The 21,755-nt window shown below is 42.1% G+C and overlaps 1 protein-coding gene across 2 annotated transcripts in view; it reads right to left on the bottom strand.

Annotated features, from left to right (window-relative positions):
• The window catches only part of MRAP2 (melanocortin 2 receptor accessory protein 2), a 132,401-nt gene extending 111,256 nt beyond the window's left edge, over positions 1–21,145 (bottom strand). The window contains exon 1 of one of the 2 annotated variants that reach the window (XM_088470571.1): positions 21,041–21,145. The gene's annotated coding sequence lies outside the window, so the exon portion shown is untranslated. Of the gene's footprint in view, positions 1–20,159; positions 20,188–21,040 lie in introns of those variants that run through there. The other variant, XM_088470581.1, reaches the window with a different exon arrangement.
• Positions 21,146–21,755: the final 610 nt, after the last annotated feature.

Below are 21,755 nucleotides of genomic sequence, written 5' to 3'. Positions count from 1 at the left end.
CATATCTGAAGGAAAATCTGACATATCTGACATGCCTGAACGATGAACGATGCGCATTCCCGATGGTCAGATAACGATATCTGACATCTGATGTGTTTGCAGTCAGACTTGGACGATTCCATTAATTTTAATGCAGTCAAAAGTCATTCAATCGTTCAAATCTTTGGTAAAATTGTTCATCTGACAAATCTGACCGTGTGTATGCTCCATTAGGGTTTCCAAGAATCTTCTATATTAAGATATAATAATCTTGTTGGTACATGGAATCTTCATTAATGTGGAGGAACACATGTATTGCCAAATCTTTATGTAGCAGACTTATAGCGCTGTGTTCAAAAATAGTCTTTGCACTGGGTGACAGGAAGCCTAGCTGGAGCAGACACTTGAAGATTCACAAGGAGATGTTGAGGAGATACAAATGAATCTTGAAACACATGTGAAGGGATAGAATACTGCTGTGAATGTTTCCAGGAGGATTCCACAATGATAAGGCAGAAATACTGGAGCAAAAGGATATCTAATAGCCATAGTTCTACTGACCATGCAGGCTAGATGAAGTTCAGGCAATGAGTGTGTGTACAGGAGCTATTTAAATAGGCCGCATTTAAGATGCCTGGCCAGGATTGGTTGATACCGCACAGCTGTCCGGACATCCAGGAATGGGATTTGGTCAGTTGCACATGGAAGTGAAAGCAAGATAGTGGCGCCCATCAGCAATCCCTGCAGTTGGGGAACAAGGAGTTTGGTTTGTGACAATAATGATCTACCTGTTATTGAGGTGCTTACAGTTCATTCTCTCCCTCATGCCATGTCCAGGGTTCCCACCTATGATTATAATACAAGCCCATCATGAGACAGGTACATCAGCAGAGTTTGTAGGAATCATTATAGACTGGGGCCGATGTTGATTTGACTGCATACGCATTGATAAATTAAGCTCCAAAAATCCACATGTAAACAAAGTGTTTTTTTTGCTCACTAGAAATCCCAGACTCCGGGGGGGTAAATTTACTAAGAATTGTGTCTGGCCCAAGATTGCCCAAGTTTAAACACGCAGAGCATCGCGGGAACACAGGTGACTTGTCAGCTGAAACACTCAACATATACCAAGAATCGTGTTTTGCTACATCGGGTTATCCAATGGTGTATGAGATCGTGATGTTGCCCCCGTGTTTCCTCCGACAGTGGCCAAACACACCTGTAACTATAGGTTTTTGCACCACTCCGGGTTTGCAAAATAATGGCAATTACAGAAGCCATTTCCAGACGTGATTTCATTAGTAGAAGCTGTGACATGTAACAGCGACATAAATGCCTAAAGGCATAAAAATACGCCCCAAACAGCCCCGTCTGCACCTTGTGGGTATAGTTAGTGGAGAGAGGTTCAGTGTAGGTGTTGGTGGCTGTTTTCGGTTGTATTTGACATTTTCTGAGTGTTTATACTTGACTGTAAGTAGTATTGTGTACTTTGTAGTCTTGTTTTTTATTTGTGTGTCTAAGTTATCGGTCTGCCATTTTTTTGTTTAGTCTTGTCAGTGTATATTTGTGTGTGAGTGTGGAGTAGTTTTCTGTTTGTGTTTTTTTCCTCTGTGTTTTGTTACGTAGAGAGGAGCATGTCGGTTGCAAAAGCAGGTGGGTTGGAGAGTGAGATGGAGGAGGTGACAGGGCCGAATCCTGATGTCAGTGATGGTGTTAGCGATAACATGGCCAGACAGAAGTGCAAAACTAAAATAGGCCGTAACGTTAAAGTTACCTTTGCTGAAAATATGTCCCTAGTGCAAGAGGTTATGAAGCATCACCAACAGCTAATTGGACCTCAGGCTGCATGCACTTCTGCTAGGAGAAAGAACCAAATCTGGGAGTCAGTGTTGTCTGCAGTCAATGCTGAGGCTCCTATTTGGAGGACTGTGGATATTTGTAAAAAAAAATGTTTTTCTTTGCCACGTCAAGGCAAAGATGGCAGATGAGGCCAAGGCGGCAAGGCAAACTGGGTCTGACTCCCCATACTGATGAAGGGCCTCATTCCAGTCAAAGTTATTAAGCGACTGCATGTCAGGGACATGGATGCCCCCAGGCGGACTGGTAATTTTTTATTTTGTGTGTGTGACCTATTTTTATCTATGTAAAACATGGAATGTTTTAGCAAATGTAAACTGCTGCCTGTTTGGTTCATATTACTTAGGTAATGTATACTTGTCTAACATTTTGCAGCATTATAACAGCATTTGCATGCAGAGTTCATTTTATTTTTTGTCAAATGTACATTTAGGCGATTATTGTACTGCAAAGGTTATAATACAATAGTAATGTACATCATTTTTCAAAAACTGGTTATTCCAATTTTTTAGGTTAATAATTAAAAATGGTTTCCGGTGATTGTGTCGTAATAACAAAACAATCCTTTAGCAGGACAGGACAGTTTCAAAATGTTTGTGTTTTTGTTTTGCAGCACTGATGGTCTAACTAACACATATTGCATTTGTTGCGTTACTAAAGTGTAAAATAAAGTATATAATAACACTTTCTTTATGTTGATTTGTTCTTGTGTAGCTACTGTAGCATATAAAGAATGTTATTCATGCTGCTTTACAATCTTAAAACAAGTTACCAATAGCAAAGACTGGTTTAGTATGTTTTTGATTAAATAATGTACAGTAGGTAGAAGTTTTATACACAATATACAGTATATACTTTGTTTCATAGGTGTTGCATATGGTGCCGGACATGAAGAATTCTGCTGCGGACCATTGAAGTATTCCATCTATGGACAATACCTGAGAGATATTTTTCCTGAACATGCATCTCTAGAAGGAACTTTGGTGACAGGTTTCTTTTTTTACAGTGTGTTTTCTCACCACTTTATGGGAATATGCTCGTGTGGAAGGGGAGTACGCAACCTGAGTGAGCTCGCCTTCCTCTGAACGCTCTCCCTGCTGTCTTCAGACCTGACAGGGTTAAATAACTTTTAAACAGAATTTCCTCATCTGAGGAGGAGCTATTTATCGCTTCAGACAAGCCCTGCTTAGAGAGCTGCCTGTAACTCCTCTTTCTGAGAGAGGGCGACACAGCCAATGTGTCTGTAGCAGACACTGACACAGTGGGCCTGATTCAGAGCTGGACGCTCTGACCAGAGCGCTCGCTCTGAATCAGGGCCCTCCTACATGAAAATGGAGCGGCCTCTTGGACGCTCGCATAGCTGTGGGTAACCATGATGATGGTCGCGATGCCGCAAGCCCTGGAGTGATTTTGGCTCTATCAGAGCCAAAATCACTCCCACTGACATCACTAGTAGTGATGTCAGTGGGGCCGGCTTCAGACGGTAGGCGTTCCCATGGGAACGCCTCCGTCTGGCAGTCACACCCTTGGCACGCCCACCAAGGGGGCATGCTGTCAATCAACATCGACAGCACACCCCCTTTGGTGCGAGACCCGGAGCGACGGCTACCCCGTCACTAGGCGGGTCTCGCGCATGTGCACGACGGAGCTCCCTCCGTCATGCGCAGTAGGGCACCATGGACCCACTTGCGAGCGTCCTGCCCTCGCGAGCGGGTATGAATCAGGCCCAGTGTCCTCCACCTCTGTCAGCGCAGAGGTAAAATCTTAGGCAGGGTCGCAGGGCCACTGAGCTTATAAGCGCGCACACACACAACCAGCATGTGAACGTGTCACTGAGCCACGTGCATGTGACCCGCGGAAAGAGGGCTAGTTGTAGTGTATATGCAGCAAATATCAGCAGCATGGAGATCTGTATATGTACCATGCGCCGGCAGCTGAACTCTCCGGCAAGGGTACTGGAGGTGTGCTCGTAACATTTGGGTCAGGAATCAGCGGCTGAGTTTAGTACTGCCATCAGAAATTGTGGGGCAGATAGCTCCATGTGTAAGGTGTAAGGTTTCTGACTGCCATGCATGACAGTATTTTGAAATGTGTGTATTAAACAAAAGATAATTAACAGGCCCGAACAGCACCCTCTTCCCTTCGGTGCCCTGTGTTATGGCACATGTCACACCACCCTAGTTACAACTCTGCACAGGCGGATACCCACATTAGTATTCTATAAGTAGGCTGCCATTGCCATACTAAAAAGCCTCCAAATATGCATCCAACTTAGAAATCCGGCCCTATACGACTAAATTCTATGTGCCACTACTGAAGATTGCCATGCCTATTGTATCATAGCTGACTGTTTAGAAACATGTTATACTGTACAGTATATAATGTATCTATGAACAGTATTTGCACTAACATGACCCCACAGGAAATGTAGGTGCACACTCTGAACGCTAAGAATTAGAGATGTGCGCCAACCCATGTGTTTTGGTATTGGTTCTGTTTTAACTTCGTGTTTTAGTTTTGGCAAAACCAACCTCACGGATTTTGGTTTTGGGTCTGTATTTTTTTTAAAAAATTATAAAAACTACTAAAATCACGTAATTTGGGCCTGTTTGTGTTCCTACAGTATTATTAACCTCAAAAACAAATATCTAGTCATTTACAGTCAATTTTGACCACCTCATAGCTCACAATATTGTTTTCATCCAGTCTAGGCCAAAAGGTTGCACCGAGCTAGCTGGCTGACAAAGCTAAGCGACAGCAGTGGGTGGCACAAACACGTGGCAATGCAACTTACAGCATGGCATATCTAGGAAACAGAGTGGCACTGCAGTGGCAGCTAGAATGGCAGTTTAATATAAACTATGTGATGCTATAGAATATTTTCATTAAGCAGAGGTCCGAGAGCAGTACAAGGAAATTGAAGTGGAGTATGTAGTGGAGGAATAATTGATTGATTTATCATTATTTCTTATATTAATATCATTATTATCTGCTATAAAAAACAAAACAAAGCAGAGAAGTGGAAAATGCCATTAAATAACTAGCACCCAAAATGCAAAGTGGTGCATTAATTGATTGATAAGTTAATTGATTAAGAAAATTTAATTTAAAAGGTCATAAAAGATTACATTGTCAGTAGCCAAGGATTCCTCAAAAGAAGAAAAACCAAAGAATCTTAATAGTTGCACTGCAGAGCAGCTACCTCCAAATCAGCCTAACGTAAAAAGGAGACTGACCTGCTGGCCATACTCACCCCCCCCCCACCCCCATTAGGCAACACACCCCTGTAGTACCTCAAGAGGGCCATAAAGGATTACATTGTCAGTAGCCAAGGATTCCTCAAAATAGTTGTAAGAGAAGCCAAGAATCTTAATAGTTGCACTGCAGAGCACCTAACTCCACGTCAGTCTATCATATACTAAAAAGAGGAGACTGACTTGATGGCCATACTACCCCCCACCAAATCTGTAACACCCCTCCCTATTACATTTTTAAAAAACTTAAGGCCATAAAAGATGACATTATCAGTAGCCAAGAAACCTCATAGTTGCACTGCAGAGCTGCTAATTCCTATCATATACTAAAATAAATAAGAGAAACTGACCTGCTGGCCATACTACTCCCCACTGGCATAACTACCATAGGTGCAGGGGGTGTGGCTGACCCTCCCCCTGCACCTATGGTGCTAGGCCAGCCTGCAGAGTGCTGCGCAAGGCAAATCTGCCCTCCTGGTCGACTCCACCACTGGCTCTTCTCATTGACTGATACTGGGAGGTGGCGTGGCCAGCATCAGTCAGTGAGGAGAGATGGAGCTGACCAGGAGAGGAGGTGTCTGCCTTGCAGACGAAGCATTCTCAGCATGGTAGCACCTCTTATGTTTAAACTTGGGGGACGGGACTGTGCACCCTCCCCCCTTTTACTACTGCGACCCTCCCTCTTCCTCGTTTCCCCCACTTTAGGCCTCTTTATACCCCTCCTTGGTTTAAATATATTTCCTTGCATATACAAACATCTAATAAAATACAAGCTACAAATAAAAAAGTTTCTATATTTGCTCATCTCATATGCTCTTTTGAACAAGCCTTCAAGAATGAGACAGGTGCTATATTAACACCAGGTATTAGTATAAACATAAAATTGAGAATTTATGTAAAATGAAAAACAAAATTCAGTTAAAAACAAACAAACAATATTTTATAAATATTACTGTGCAATGTCCCTAGCTAGTACAGGCACAACTATGATTATAGGTAGGATTACAGGAAAATCTGCTACTTTATTTCTCAACTACTGAGATACGGATTATCAAAGTAATAAAATCCAACAGTCCTAGGGGTAAATTTACTAAAGTGACAGTTTTTAGAAGTGAGTTTTAAAAGTGATGTTGCCTATAGCAACCAATCAGATTCTAGCTATTATCTTCTAGAAGGTGCTAGTTAAATGTTAAGTAGAATCTGATTGGTTGCTATGGGCAACATCACTTTTAAAACTCACTTCTAAAAACTCTCACTTTAGTAAAGTTACCCCCTAGGGTTAATTGACTGGCCATGTAAATATCAGGGGTTACTGGACTGGACTGGTTTTTTTTTTATCCTGCAAGCATATGAAATAAATGCAGTATAATTATGTGTGTCGCACGTAAAGGTTATAAGAAGGAGCTCTGGCAAAGGGTATGAAAGGGAAATACTCAATTAATCTGTTCACAGAGCAGGAGCATGTGAACATGTCACTCACTCTGAACAACATAAGAAATGCTGTCAACACACCTAAAGGTTATCTCTCCAACCAACCATTTGGAATGGAAATCTAGCAATGTATGGGGGCAAATTACGATCAGTTGTTTGAATTGAAACACTGGGACAAAAATGGTCGTTCAGACAACTTGGTTAAATCCGTTTGATTTAACCAATTTGTATGAATTACCATTTTTTGGCATTTGGGAGCAAAAGGCTGATTGTCATTTGCTCCCAGACATTAGCCGATTTTCATTCCAATCAGCCAACTAGTTGCAAGATAATCTTAAAGTGTATGGCCATCTTAATGCTCTCATTTTACTCCTGGGGTAAATTTACTAAAGGCAGATTTCAATAGATTTTAAGCAAATTCAAATCAATCGAAATCGATGGTGTGTTTCTGGGGCTAAATCACACATTTACTAAACATACTATTTTTATTTGTTTTTTTATAAGGGTTAGTAAATGTTATGTGATCGATTGAATCGACCTTTAGTAAATTTACCTCATAGGACATTCTTACATTTATACATATAACATTTCAGAAAACTAATTTAATTCCACTTTAGTTGAGGGGAAGTATTTATAGAAGACTTTTTACTGAGTTATGGATTATCTAATGGAGTTCTAAACAATTATACCAAAAAGCATTTAAAAAAAATAGTTAATTTTGTTTGTATATTAATAATAATAATAATAATAATAAATAAAAACTACTTTCATTTAAATACACAATGAAAGGTAGAGCTTTTTATAAAGGTTGAATTTTACATTAGATTATTACATTTTAATATTTAAATTGTTTGCTAAGAATTTCAGATAAATTCACATACTAACTGTATCAGGAACTGATTCAGAGATGTACACTAACCCGAAGGCTAGCGCATATCTCCGATGCTTCCTACTCTGCAGGAGCCGTTCTGCGCTCGTTCTTGGGGTCATTCCTTGCGATACCGCACGGATTTCCCCCAGGCCATTTTTCCCGGAAACAGGGGTGTGTCAATGGAAGCAGACTTACTGGCCTCACAAATCGCCAGGACCCGGTCAGGCTGCGGTAAGCTTCAACTCCCACACCTGGCCAAAGGGACAACAATTCGGATGGGGATTCCAGGCCGCGACCTCGATAGCAGCGCTGGGATCAGGCAGATGCAGCAAGGAGGTGTCCGTCAACTTCTTCTCCATATGCATCAGAGATGGATGGAATCGCACAGCTGCTTGTGTGCAGCTCTGCAATTCCATCCATCTTTGAATCAGGTCCCTCTTATTTCAGTTCCCAACAGAGTTAAAACATTTAACTTACTTATGCTGTCAAGGGGGAGATGTATCAAACCTTGGAGAGAGATAAAGTACCAACCAATCAGCCCCTATCATTTTACAGGCTGTGTTTGAAAAATGACAGTTAGGAGCTGATTGGTTGGTACCTTATCTCTTTCTCCACTTTATTTCTCTCCAAGGTTTCATCAAATCTCCCCTTTTATTTGCAAAAGTACTTACCACCTGGCATATTTTATAGCTAAAATGGTGCCAACTCCTATTTATTATGTTACACATAGTTGTGCTCCATAAGCCACATTTTGTTAAATTGCAGCTGATGAATGAATGGATACTAGTATGAATTCAGTTTGCCAAACAGTTCCAAAAAATATTAGAGATGAGCGGTTCGCTTTTGGCAAGGATCTTCCACCAAGTTCGGATCTCAGAACAAGACAAAACATCATCTTTTGACACCTCGGCACAGATGTCTGTAAAAGATGACGTTATATACGTAAAAGAAAATGTTTTGCCTCGTGCTGAGATCCAAATTTGTTGGAAAGCTCTGGACCAAAACCGAACCACTCATCTCTACAAAATATTCACTTCTTCCCACATTTAGTCATGGTATTTTGCATGTTTTGTCCCACGGCATCAGGCCATAAGTGTTTCCAGTCCCACTCCAACTACACCACACAACAGAATGGATTTACTGTCATCTGAGCACTAAACATTCCACAAATAATACTACTACATTTTCAAATACAGTGTGGAATTGAGAAGTAAAAGCAGAAATCGAATACTATAACCAAAATCATGAACCTCGCTTTGTATGAAATGTCATGGACTTCTCTCACTCTAATGGTACCTTGATACTCTACTGCTAAATTACTAAATTGTTGATTTCACCCTGCTAATTTTCAGTACAAAGTTTGCTGCTTCAGTGTTTTTAGACCATTTTGTCAGATGTTACTATGGTAGGTATACAATTGGAAAACCGGCTGCCTTAATACCGGCAGCCAGGCTTCCCGACTGTCATATCCCGGCGAGGGTGAAATGCTGGGCGTCTAGATGTAGACGCCTGACATTTCCCCGACGCCGGGAGACCGGCGCCTGGCATCCCGATCGAAGGGATGCCGGGTGCCGCGAGCGGACAGCCACAGGGGTGTAGGTTTAGGGCACCCGTGGGGGACTTAGAGTTAGGCACCCCCCCCGGGAGGGTTAGGCTAGGGGGAGGGAGGGTTAGGCACCTCCCCGGGGGACTTAGGTTTAGGCAGCGGGGAAGGGGGGGGGGGGATTAGGGTTAGGCACTTGCGGGGGAGGTTAGGGTTAGGCACCTCTAAGGAGGGATTAGGGTTAGGCACTTGCGGGGAAGGTTAGTTTATACTTACCTTAGGGACGATCGGGATTTCCAGCACTGTCGGAATTCCGCTACCGGGCTCTGCTCATCTGTCGGCCAGGCGCTGCCCAAAAATCGAACCGCAGGCCATGCGGCCGGCGGGATTTCATACAGATTCCCTATGGTATACTGAAGTAAAATTACAAACATTTCATAAGTGTCAAAGGTTTTTATTGACAATTACATTATGTAAAGAGTCAATATTTGCAGTGTTGAACCTTCTTTTTCAAGACCTCTGCAATTCGCCCTGGCATGCTGTCAATCAACTTCTGGGCCACATTTTGACTGATGGCCGCCCATTCTTGCCTAATCAATGCTTGGAGTTTGTCAGAATTTGTGGGTTTTTCTTTGTCCACCCGCCTCTTGAGAATTGACCACAAGTTTTCAATGGGATTTAAGGTCTGGGGAATTTTCTGGCCATGGACTAAAAATTTTGATGTTTTGTTCCGCGAGCCACTTAGTTATCACTTTTACCTTATGGCAAGCTGCTCCATCATGCTGGAAAAGGCATCGTTCATCACCAAAAACTGTTCTTGGATGGTTGGGAGAAGTTGCTCTTAGAGGATATTTTGGTACCATTCTTTATTCATGGATGTGTTCTTAGGCAAAATTATGAGTGATCCCACTCCCTTGGCTGAGAAGCAACCCCACGCATGAATGGTCTCCAGATGCTTTACTGAATTTTCATAATTTTTTTAATAACTTATGTACGAAATCTGCCACCTTTTGCTGAGAACCAAGTGTTTCCTATGAATATCCATAATTCCAGTATTTCTGAGACCATTCTGAACTTACAATATGTATATAATATGTATTATTTTATGTGAAGGCACAGAGATTAATCCCTGAATAAGTCTCCAAGGAGACAAAATGCGTAGGGTAACTATTTTAGATCCCAATTTGGTGACTACATCACTACGAATACATGTTTTAAACCTAAGGGTGAATCATCCATGTTCAAATGTGGAACCCTGTAAACCTAATCAGCACCGTCTAAAATTGTATTGGTACTGTACAAAATGTTTTTTATTGTAATAAATTGTATTATGTTTTTATAAGGGTATCAACAGCTTTTTGTCCACAAAAACTACTAGGTTATTTATGTGAATGTTTTTATAGTATTCTCAAGTGCTCCCTCACAGGATATAGATATATATATATATATATATATATATATATATATATATCTAATGAGAGAGAAAGCGAGCGCCTGATAGTGTAGTAATTTAACAATCACCGTAGCACACTCAGAATAAATTATGCGTACAGTAATGACGCTATTGGAAAGCGTATCAGCAGAGATCTTTGTTATTCCGTACCGAGAATGTCCCAAGATGGGAACTCTAAAGTCTCTGCTTCAGTTAATGTCAGCATATAGCTTTTTTTCTGCAACTATTTGCTTCTTCTGTTTTTTCCACTCCTTCTCAATTTTTCCTTTTCGACAGGCAATGTTTCCATACTTGTGTGTGTGTATAATTTGCTTATGTACCTTTTTAACACACACACACACACAATGTATGGAAACATTGCCTGTCTGTTATATTTGCCATACTTGTTTCTCCTGTATGATATTTAGCACCATGTGGGGAGTGCCCTTATGTAAGCATTTGTATATAGTTTACCCCAATATTGTGAAGAAACATATGTTTATTCTCTGCACCAAGAAAGAGAACACCTACCCCTATATAAAGGCAGTGCCAGCTCCAGAGGTGGAATTAGCAGCTGTACAATGCACTTTGGCCCACTGCAATGAAGGGGCCCGCAGCCAGCGGCAGTAACAGCAGGCAAGCCATGTACTCTAATGAGTCAGGCTGACTCATTATAGCACACTGGTGGATGCCACAGGACAAGCTAGAAGGCGGTCCGGTCAGAGGAGGTCCCACCCCCGCGCCTCTTCTGAGGTGGTCTGACCTCACTTCCTGTTGTTGCCATGGTGCCGATGGGAGTTTGAAGTCCCCGGCATGAAAAGGATGGTAGCCAGGGGTGAAGAGCCTCCCTGGCTCCCAGCCCAGCCCTGCAGATCAAAGCCCCGTCCCAAACCAGCGCTGCCTGCTCCAGCTTATAGTAAATTAAGTATTTTTGTGTCTAAATATATATATATACACACACATATATATATATATATATATATATATATATATATTATCAAAATATGTCCACACTCGTTTTGTGATAGAAAGTCGCTGGGGTAGCTGCCCAAAAAAGACCTTCAGGTCCTGTGTATAACCTTGGAAAAAGGGGTGCACTCACCAGTCTTCTTAAAAAGTCTTTTATTCCAATAAATTGGAATAAAAGACTTTTTAAGAAGACTGGTGAGTGCACCCCTTTTTTCAAGGTTATATATATATATATATATATATATATATATATATATATATATATATATATTATATACACAAAATAAATGGAGAGCGCAGTCGTGAGAATAATATCAAGGTAAATTTACTATAAACAAAGCTCACGTGCATCGAGGTTAGAATACAATTGTATCACCCGTGGCCATCTAATGTGAGATGTTGTGACGTCTCCTGCTTGTTCCAGAGGCAGTGGCACCCGAGAGGTCTTACAGACCGCAGTTTGAGGACTGGGAACCGGGTGATACAATTGTATTCTTACCTTTGTCAAGACTCCAGCATTACAGCATAATCACCATCTTTACATAGATATTCCTTAGAATATTATTTATAACAGAAAACCCAGCACTCACCATGTCCAAACACTCACAATGATGTCTAAATAAATAAATAAATCCATGAACCAAATCCCCATTATTTATTTATTTAGACATCATTGTGAGTGTTTGGACATGGTGAGTGCTGGGTTTTCTGATTTTATTTATTTAGGCAATGTGGTCACAGGCCACTTGCACCCCAGTCCTGGGAGTGGCGAGTGCAGGTCTGCACCCCAAATCTGGGACTGGCGAGTGCAGTGGGTTTCTGACATATATATATACACACACACACACACACACACACACATACATACACACAAAGTGTGTGAGTGTAATAAATATATATATCACAGCCCCACCCCCAAAATGTGGGGTCGCGGATACACGGCAGACACACCCTTTGGGGGCGCCATATTACTGCCTTGCCCCGGGTGACAAAAATCCTAGTTGCGGCCCTGGTGGTGACCAGAGAGGCAGGTTTGTGTCAGGGAAGTGGTTACAAGGTGGGAGAGCTAGTGACACAACCAGCCCCTGTAGGAGATTACTCTGTGCAAACATCAGGAGATGTTCATAGTTCACTTGGGGCACAGTCCCACATTCTGCCCTCACACACCTCAGCTTAATGGAATAATTATATTAAAAAAAATATTGTATAAGTGACTAGAAGCCACCTCATTAGTTAAGCATCTAAAGACTATACCGGTAGTTCCCTCAGGAAAGCCTATTTCAGGTAATAATCTCTGCCTATCTGAAGTGTACAATGGCTATCAGGCACGGCTCTCATCACTGCAGACAGCAAAGCACAGTCGCTCAGTGTATCAAAACTGCAGCACAATCTCCTCCGAAAAAGGGAAATTTTCCACAGTACTTAAGGCGCATCTGTATCTAAATAATTGCAAGGGAAAGAAAGCATAGCTGCGGCTAACAAAAGAACTCTTAAGTAGTGTTTCAAGAGTCATTTTGTTGCCAACTACAGTGCTCGTTTAGGTAACCAAGTGAAAAAGAGTTACACAACCTGTTAAACAGACATAGCAAGCTTTAATGGACAAGGAGCTAGTGTTCCTGAAGCTGCAATTTCCACTATTATCCCGAGCAAGGATTGAGAAGTATTATTTAGAAACAGTTAATAACTGCAATTCCAGATTGGAAATAGGAATATAACTACCGCAAGTGCACCACCTTTAGAGAGCACAACTGGACGTTGTAAAACGGTCATTTACATGCATGCAGCTAGAAACTTGGGGAATTCATAAAAAGCAAATTCAGTTTTACCTCAGTGTGGTAAATGGATTAATGTAGTTGTAAAATATTGATGATGTACTTACATTTGCTGAATTCCAACGCCTGGGTGAAATTAGTTAAATTTCATAATACAGTTTACAATTAGACAACTGTGTTCATTCATATAACCAATTTATTCATAGCTTATCGAGGGTCTACAACTGTTCCAGTGATCCTGAATATTAAAATATCTTGTCCAGTTAAAGTGTGTTTCATTAGCTTTAAATTGGAAAATGTATTATATTCTGATGTACTGATAGAAGAACCTATTTCATTGATGGAAAGTTACTTCCAATAAATTCATAATTAACATTTGAAGCAATTCTGTTTACAACCTTTGTCTGCATCTACGTCCTTACCTCTCTAAAAACATACAGAAGGACCAAGACCCTGATAAGACAGAACATCACTACACCACACCAGGTCTTATTAGATTTGCGGGGTGTCACACATTCAGCTCACGTCTTCCATTCACCACTGCTTTGCTGTGCAGGGCAATGGAGACATAGTGCTCCCCCCAACCTCGCACAGGTGGGACTTTGCCCAAAAAGCAGGACTATCCCGCTGACAACACTAAATTTTATTAAGGAGGGTGTTCTCTCAGCTAGCCCAAGAAGGTCAGGTAGTAATAGATATGAGAGGAGAGTGACCCCAAACTAATACCGGGTGCACACTGGGTGCTGCACATCAAACCTGCCATTTTCGCATGCAGCCCCATTCATGTTATTGAAGGATGAAACAAGTGTTCGTACAATCCCTCATTAGTTGCTGTAGTGTGTCCCGGCAATCATGCGATGTCCAGGGTGTCCTTGGACCACGGCATGATTGCAGCTCACATAAGTGTGTACTCACCATTAATCAAATAAAGCGTGGAAGGGGTAGTGTATTGTAATGTGAGAGAACAGTCTAATTAGGAGGTAGTCCCACAACTTACACCTAGACCTCCAGAATTTCCTAGATGAGACCATTAAAATGTTGGCAATTATGAGCTAGTCCCTAAGAGGAGCCCCTGGAGGCCTATAGAAGTGTGAATCCAGACTTACCTCTACATATGCATTTTACAGAAGGGCTGTAGATCTGCAGTGCCCCTCCCTTCCTCCCCAGTGAAATACGCCACCCGCAGGAACTGCCTATCAGTGACTTCTCATTGGATATGCTCCCTGCTAACCACATGATTGACAGACGTCCGCAATAGCAGAGAGTGCTTAACGTGGGAAGCCAATCCCTTGCTAGCATGACAGCTCCAGCTGACTTCTAGGTGTGGCAGCCGGATGCAGTCCCTAGAAACTGGGTGGCTTGCTAATTTATGTGCATGATTGCATTTAATTTAAATAGGAAAAAAAGGATAGGGAAGAGAGAAAAGAGGGGGAGAGAATGGGGAAGTTTAAGAGAAAGAGAGAAAAGTAAAGATCAGGGCAAGAGGGGGAGAGAGGGCTGGGAGAACATGGGTAATGAGAGAGAGAGACATGTAAAAGGAGTGATGGGACAGCCAAAGACGTTAAAAGTCAGATGGAGAGGGAAAGAGATTAGAGGAATCTGCAACACTCACCACCAGAGCTAGCAATTCATCGAATGACAGAACTGTAATGATAGTATTTATTAATAGACTTCAAATGGTAAAAATTTAATGAACCTGGAGGTGATGATATAGAGTTTAGTGTATGTAGTACTTCCCAGTCAGTTCTGCCCCTGCTCATTGTATGACTGCATACAATCAGTCAACTATATCTATATAATGAAGTGGTATTGGCTTTCTAAAGCAGATTTTTAGAAAGCCACCACCACTTCACAAATGTATAAATGAAGGCTTCAGAAATGTCATCCAGTGAGCAGGGGCAGAACATACTAACAAGGTAATAATGCTGATCTGGATTCCTGGAAATCTTGGGCATGATGCACATGGGATTTTGACCCGGCTGCACTGACTACATCTATCACACTGTTTGTCTACCACTGGCTTCCCATGGAGCTCGGCTGTTCCCCTTTCATGGAACCTCTGGTGATGAAGCAGGTTAATCGGGTGGGAACGGATTGCCAAACCAAGCAGCATATACCTTGGCCTGTTATTATGCAAATCCCAAATTATGCAGGGGATGTAGTCATAATTTCGACATTCAGAATGTTGACATCACAATGTTGAGAGTTATGATGTCCACATTGTTGAAATGTCCACATTGAACATGTCAGTATGTGCAGAAAGTCCACATGTTCACAATGACAACATATAAAATGTTGACATTCTACATGGTCCAGCAGTGGAGGGTATGAGTTAAGCCACAGGGGAGGGTTAGGCTATATGGGGAGGTTTCTGTTAGACACTAGGGGGTGGGTTAGAGTCAGGATTAGTCATATTTAATGCAGAAAGACACCCAGGATCTGCCGCAAGTCATCCTGCCTGGAGCCACAGGATCTGCCATACTAGGGATGTTTTGTCAGGGTTCTAATCATCTAGACAGTGCAGTGTTGACATGCTGAATATCGACAAAATATAACAAATTATGGAGGCCTATCACAAACATCCTGGTCTTAAAAAAAAAAAATGAGTTTATCATTTTGATAAGTAAGACTTCTTTTTCTTAAGACTTTTCATGCCATGTTGCCATAAGATGTACAGAATTTTCTCTAGTCTGCAATAGCCTTTTCCAAGCTGGGATTTATTTCACACCTCTATAGCCTGCAAAATATTCTGTATTGCTGACATGGAGGCAAATTGGTGTCAGTACATTTCTACATGGAGACAGGGGCATAAGGGGATCTTGTAATTTATAGATGACCACACAACATTTCAGATTACATTTGTTGTGATCACTGGCACAAATGATCATATACAGTAACAACACATCTTACTATACACTGACACCCTAGCCTCCCCCACTGACATTATTATATCTGCCCTGCCACACTGACATTAATACTAGATCTCCCCCTGCCACATTCACATTAACATATCCCCCCATTCACATTAATAGAACCCCCCAACACACATTTACATTAATAGATCCCCCAACACACACAATTGTATTAAGATCTGGGAAATGATAAAGTGGAGTGTGATAAACAACCAGCACCTAACTGTAATTTTTCAAACACAGCCTGTAACATCATACCTCCCAAATGTCCCGCATTCAGGGACAGTTGGGAGGTCCCACTAGCGTGCCGCAGTGAATCACGGTGGGGGGGCGAGAGTTGGTGGAAGCATAGCAGAGCAGCGGGTATGCCGAGCAAGAATAGATGCCATGCGTATAACATCTATGCACAGTGCGGGGGGGGGAAGCCCGGGGCAAGCCCAGCATCTCGGATATGCTGGGCACGTACCTTAGTGATGTAAATGGGGGCGTGACATCGGGGCATGCCCCCTTTACTAACAGGCCATGCCCCCATTTCGGACGCAGTCCCGATTCAGCTGGGACAAATGTTAGGAGGTATGTGTAACATGACAGTTAAGAGCTGAATGGCTGGTCATTTATCACTCTCCACTTTATCACTTCCCAGACCATAATACATCAGCCCCACAATCTAATTAATAGATCCCCTCACCTCTCCTCTGGCACTGACATCAATAGATCTGTCTGAAGCCACAGTGAGCTCAGAAACACTCACACTGCTCCTCAGTGAGTTCGGCATTGGCTCCTCCTCCATCTGTCCTCAGTTATGGCTGGGCTGGCCAGGGAATGCTGGGAGCATCAGTCTTTCCCAGCAGTCTGTTATCAGCCCGTGTTTCAACTCTGTGCAGGGAGTAGGTGGACCTGGGAGGCATCTTCGGGCTCCATGGCAACGGACTCCCTGCCCCTGTGTGTTCATGTATTCAAGCCCAAGCCCCGCCCCCATTGTGCATGCGCAGTCAGGATTTTCCGCGAGGGCAGTGGGGAAATCGGGGGATTGCATATACTTTGCTGGGTAGCGGGAGCTCCCATCTTAATTCGATAGGCTCCCGCGGAATGCAATCCTGCGCAAGTATGTTTGGGGGTGGTGACGGGGGAGTGGTTGCAATCCCGCGCAAGCATGTTTGGGGGTGGTGACGGGGGAGTGGTTGCAGAAACACAGGAGTGTCTGTCCATTGAAACGCCATTGCTGGGGTCATGCATAAATTAGCCATTGTGATTGCCTATGCGGCTTGAGTACTCACTGTGTGCGCCGAGACTTGCAAATTCTTAGACAGGTCAGACCTGCTGTAATTGTGGAGCCAATGTTCTCCAATGATACTGATGTATACGCAGGACTGCGATGTATTATGGATGTGAGAAGGCAGTAGTGGGCTCTCTATGCTGGCTGAGAGGTGGCAGGCATTAGCATATTTTTGCAGATGCACTGCATGCAATTACGCAGCTGCAATCGCAGTTGTTATCCGTGCTGAATCAGGCCCTATATCTCTCTGGTTGTTCATCCTAAATTTGGCAAGCTTATGACAATATTTGCTGGTTATTCAAATCTGATCTACTCAAGACAGATTTAAGGGTTCTACTGCCGGTCTTTACTGAACCTTTACTACTAATGGTATTTTGTTCTACATGAATATGTAGTTTCTTTGTACACTCTTTGTGATTTGCTATATGTATTTTTATTATATGTTTTGACAAAACCAATAAGATACACTTGCAACAAAAAAAAAAAAAAGCTTGATAGCTCAAAGGATTATGCTTTATTGACTTTATTAACCTTTCAATAAATTATATTTAAAACAGAGATCTAACAGTAGCTATTGTGTGGAATAAACTCCTCTGATTCCCTCTCTCGCTCAGCCCCCCCCCCCCCCCTCCATCAGTACCCATTTAGGAAACATACGGGAGACCGGCAGCCGGGATGCCAGTGGTCAAAAGACCATCAGCAACATTCCGATACTCAGAATCCTGACAGGGGCTCGGTAAGTATCCTAACCCTCCCCCCTTCTCCCCCTAACCCTCCTTTCCTGCATCCTTACTCTCCCTCCACCCGCAACCTATCCCTAACCCTCCTAGTTAGTGCCTAAACCTAACCCTCCCCCTTGGTGTCTAAACCTAACCCTCCCTCCTTAGTGCCTAACCCTAACCCCCACCCCCCTCAACAGCAACCTCCCTGGTCCCACCGCAGCCAAGCACACAGGCTGCTGCCGCTGACAGGTAAGGGAGGAGGGGGCAGGTGGTGGACCAGGGCCCCTCCATCAAGCCCCGGCAATTAGTACCTGCTCCCCCCCCCCATATATTTATTCACCACTCAAAATAAAAACTTTTTGTTTTCCATTAGAACAGAACATATCCAAGAATAGTAGGACTGGTGTTAAAGTGTTTCTTCCATTAGTTATTGGAATCCTGCTGTTACTGTGTCATTACTGTTACTGTGTCATTACTGTGCCTGGCGCTTATCATTTTCCAAACAGTGGGTGTCTTTTTTATGCTTTGAGGTAAAAAAAAAAATATATATCCTATCATCTAGGAGGTGGGACCTTTTCACAAAGAAGGCAACACTGATTACTGCTTGTTCGGGAGAGTTTGGCTGCAGTCAGACACTCGAGAAATCTCGATCTAATAGACCATTGGAAAACTAGATCTTAGCTAAACACGCTTCTTGGTAAAGTTTCAGAACCCTTAAATCACCCGAGCTCCTGCGATGCAAATAGAGTTTGAAAAAAACAAAACTCGTTCAGACACTATTCGTAGTAAATTTACCCCCAGGTGTCCAAGTTTAATGTACATTATATGTCACATCTCCTGACGTGACCAATACAATCACAACCGTTACTACTTTACACTGCGCATATTATATTGCACAACATTACATTTTCATACAGTTGTCCCTTTGTATAATGTTGGAGTATATTTATACATTGCACTAAATAGCTAATGAATAAATTAATATATTGCAATTCAAGTAGTGTTCATGATTTATTCATAAAAAAAGCTGGCATGACTGCACTGACAATATAGCCATGATTTTCTATACATATTTACCGTACTCCTTTCCACTGACAGATCTAATTTCTCTCAATCAAGAACATTAGCGATATCTTTAGGATACCTCACACACTTGGCCACATGTTGCCACTTAAATAGTCATATAAAAAACATACTTTAATCATGTAATTTAAATTCATAGCAAACTATAGCTAATCAATCATTTACTGTTTATTGCTGTGTTCTCCAGTTGCACATCTACAATATTTCTAGTGAAATATACATGACAGTGAGCTGTGCCTGATGTCAAAGTACAGTATATGCTTAGAATTCAGGACATTGAATCCCTGATGAACGGTAAAGGAGTGATCAGTAAGCACAATAAATGGGTATGTGTCTCCTCTCCCTTCTTCTTTACTAGGTAAGATGTGGGCAGGCACGAGGAAGCCAAAAACAATCATGTTAAGTCTCAAGCTGCCTACACACACAACGATTTTTTGAACAATTATCGTTAAACAATATCATTTAACAATAATCGTTTGAAAAAAATCGTTCACTTTCTGAGTCAAACGATGAACGATAATCGTTCATGCGCGTTCACGTTTGTAGTTCAGTCAGACTTGTCAACTCAACGACTTTCATTAAGGGAATATGCAAAAATCATTTGTATGGAGCAAACACACGGTCAGATTTGTCAGATGAACGATTTGAATGATTTTACCAAAGTTTTGAACGATTTGAACGATTTTTGACTGCATTAAAATGAATGGAATCGTCCAAGTCTGTCTGCAAACACATCAGATGTCAGATATCGTTATCTGACAAACGGGAACGCGCATCGTTCATCGTCCAGGCATGTCAGATATGTCAGATTTTCCTTCAGATATGAACGACTGAACGATTTTTAAATCATTATTGTTCAGATCTGAAGGAAAAATCTGACCGTGTGTATGCACCAGTAGTTCAAAAAAAAAATAGTTCATTACACTTTAAAAAATCTGACAGAAAATCGTTGGTAACAAAATTGTTGTGTGTGTATGCAGCTTCAGTGTTGTTTGTCCATTTCCATAAACCCCTCTCTGGTCAGGCAGAGTATGTACTGAGCTTCACAGCTGGATTACCTCTGGTAATAATTGTATATGCACAGCCCCTCCAACATGACCTGTTCCATCAGGTACAAAATGCGCTGCTCCTGGATTTCCCATTTAATATATGATTGCAGTCACCTATGTTAACCCAGTTAATTGATGAGAATTCTGTTTAAACACAGGTGAGAGTAATCATAAATTAAGTGGGAAGTCCAGGACCAGAGCATTTTCTACCTGATGGAAAGGGTCATGTTCCATGGAGGGTCTGTATGCATAAAGATTGTATCAGCTTGGAACAAACACCTACCCTTCAACATGACCGTTCCACCAGGTACACAATGCTCTGCTCCTGGACTTCCCACCTGATTTATGATTGCAGTCACATGTGTTGAATTAGGGAATTCATAAAAATGTTGATTCAACCCAGGTGGCTGCAATCATACATAAGGTGGGAAGTCCAGGAGCAGAGCATTATGTACCTGGTGGAACGGGTCATGTTGGAGGGTCTGCAAAACATCGCTTGTTACCTGTACATATATGTCACAAAACCTCAAAGTCCCATCATCTAATGATTTGTAACACACACACACACAATTCACGTTTCCAATGAAGATGTCACAAATATGAGGTTAAGAATGCTCTTAACTCTATATAAAAGGACATTAAAACTATTGCTAAGCAAACATGTGCAATCTACAATAATCCGAACTTTCTGCTGCTGCATTCAGAGTATCGTAGTATCTGATATTATCAGTAAAAAAGAATAGTTAGTTCTATATCAAGTACTGGAAGAGGCTGTAGTAACCTGTTAAAATGACACCTAGGAATATTATGCCCTCTTGCTTTGTTAAACGAAGAATGCAGAAAAAAATGTGGTTGCTATTCTGATAGGGAATGTATAACACTGTACTCACAGCCCGGTGCAGCTCTGCTGGGAATAGGATGATCTTGCATGTCTCACTCGCAGACACGGGTCTCATAGCACCAGCACTGTGTACCGGGGGAAACACGCATGCGCAGTGCTACATGTTGCGGCTAGCAAGCTTGCCAATAGTTACAAGATCCTAATACGCCGTGACCGCTGCTCTCTTGAACTGTTGGGGGCGCTAACTATTGTAGATCTGCGAATTTTATAGCAAGGAATATGAAGTATAAAGCCGATTAAAAATATAGCAAGTATGTTACCACATGAAGCTTATGAGGCTCGGGAGCACCTGCCAGTGCTCTAACTTTACTTATTAATATTGCTGCAAATAGAGGTAATTCAGAGGTAATATAGGGTCAAAATGACATTTTCTTTACTGTGATTAAAATTGTAAGAATCTGCAATATGAGGATAGTTCCGTTATGACGTACATTGATGCTCATGCAGAGGGCTCGCCACAAGGTTGTATTCCCCCTCTATGCTCACTTGGATGGTAGAGAATGACGCTGGACACTGGCTGATGACGTAAGGGTCCTCTCCAAGAAGAGGATTTAGACATTACCGAGTTATGTATGCACCACACACCCCCTTAGGTGCAGTGGAGTAACATGGGCTCTATCCAACAGGGGTGTAGGGCACCCAGCAGCCAGATCGTTCTCAAGGGAATATGTACTAAGCCATGGGGGGGGATAACCGCAAATAAT

This window comes from Taudactylus pleione, unplaced genomic scaffold, assembly GCF_031769625.1.
Source record: "Taudactylus pleione unplaced genomic scaffold, aTauple2 ptg000015l, whole genome shotgun sequence".
NCBI lineage: Eukaryota > Metazoa > Chordata > Amphibia > Anura > Myobatrachidae > Taudactylus > Taudactylus pleione.
The sequence above is the reverse complement of the archived record's forward strand: the minus strand, read 5'-3'. Positions and strand labels throughout refer to the sequence as shown.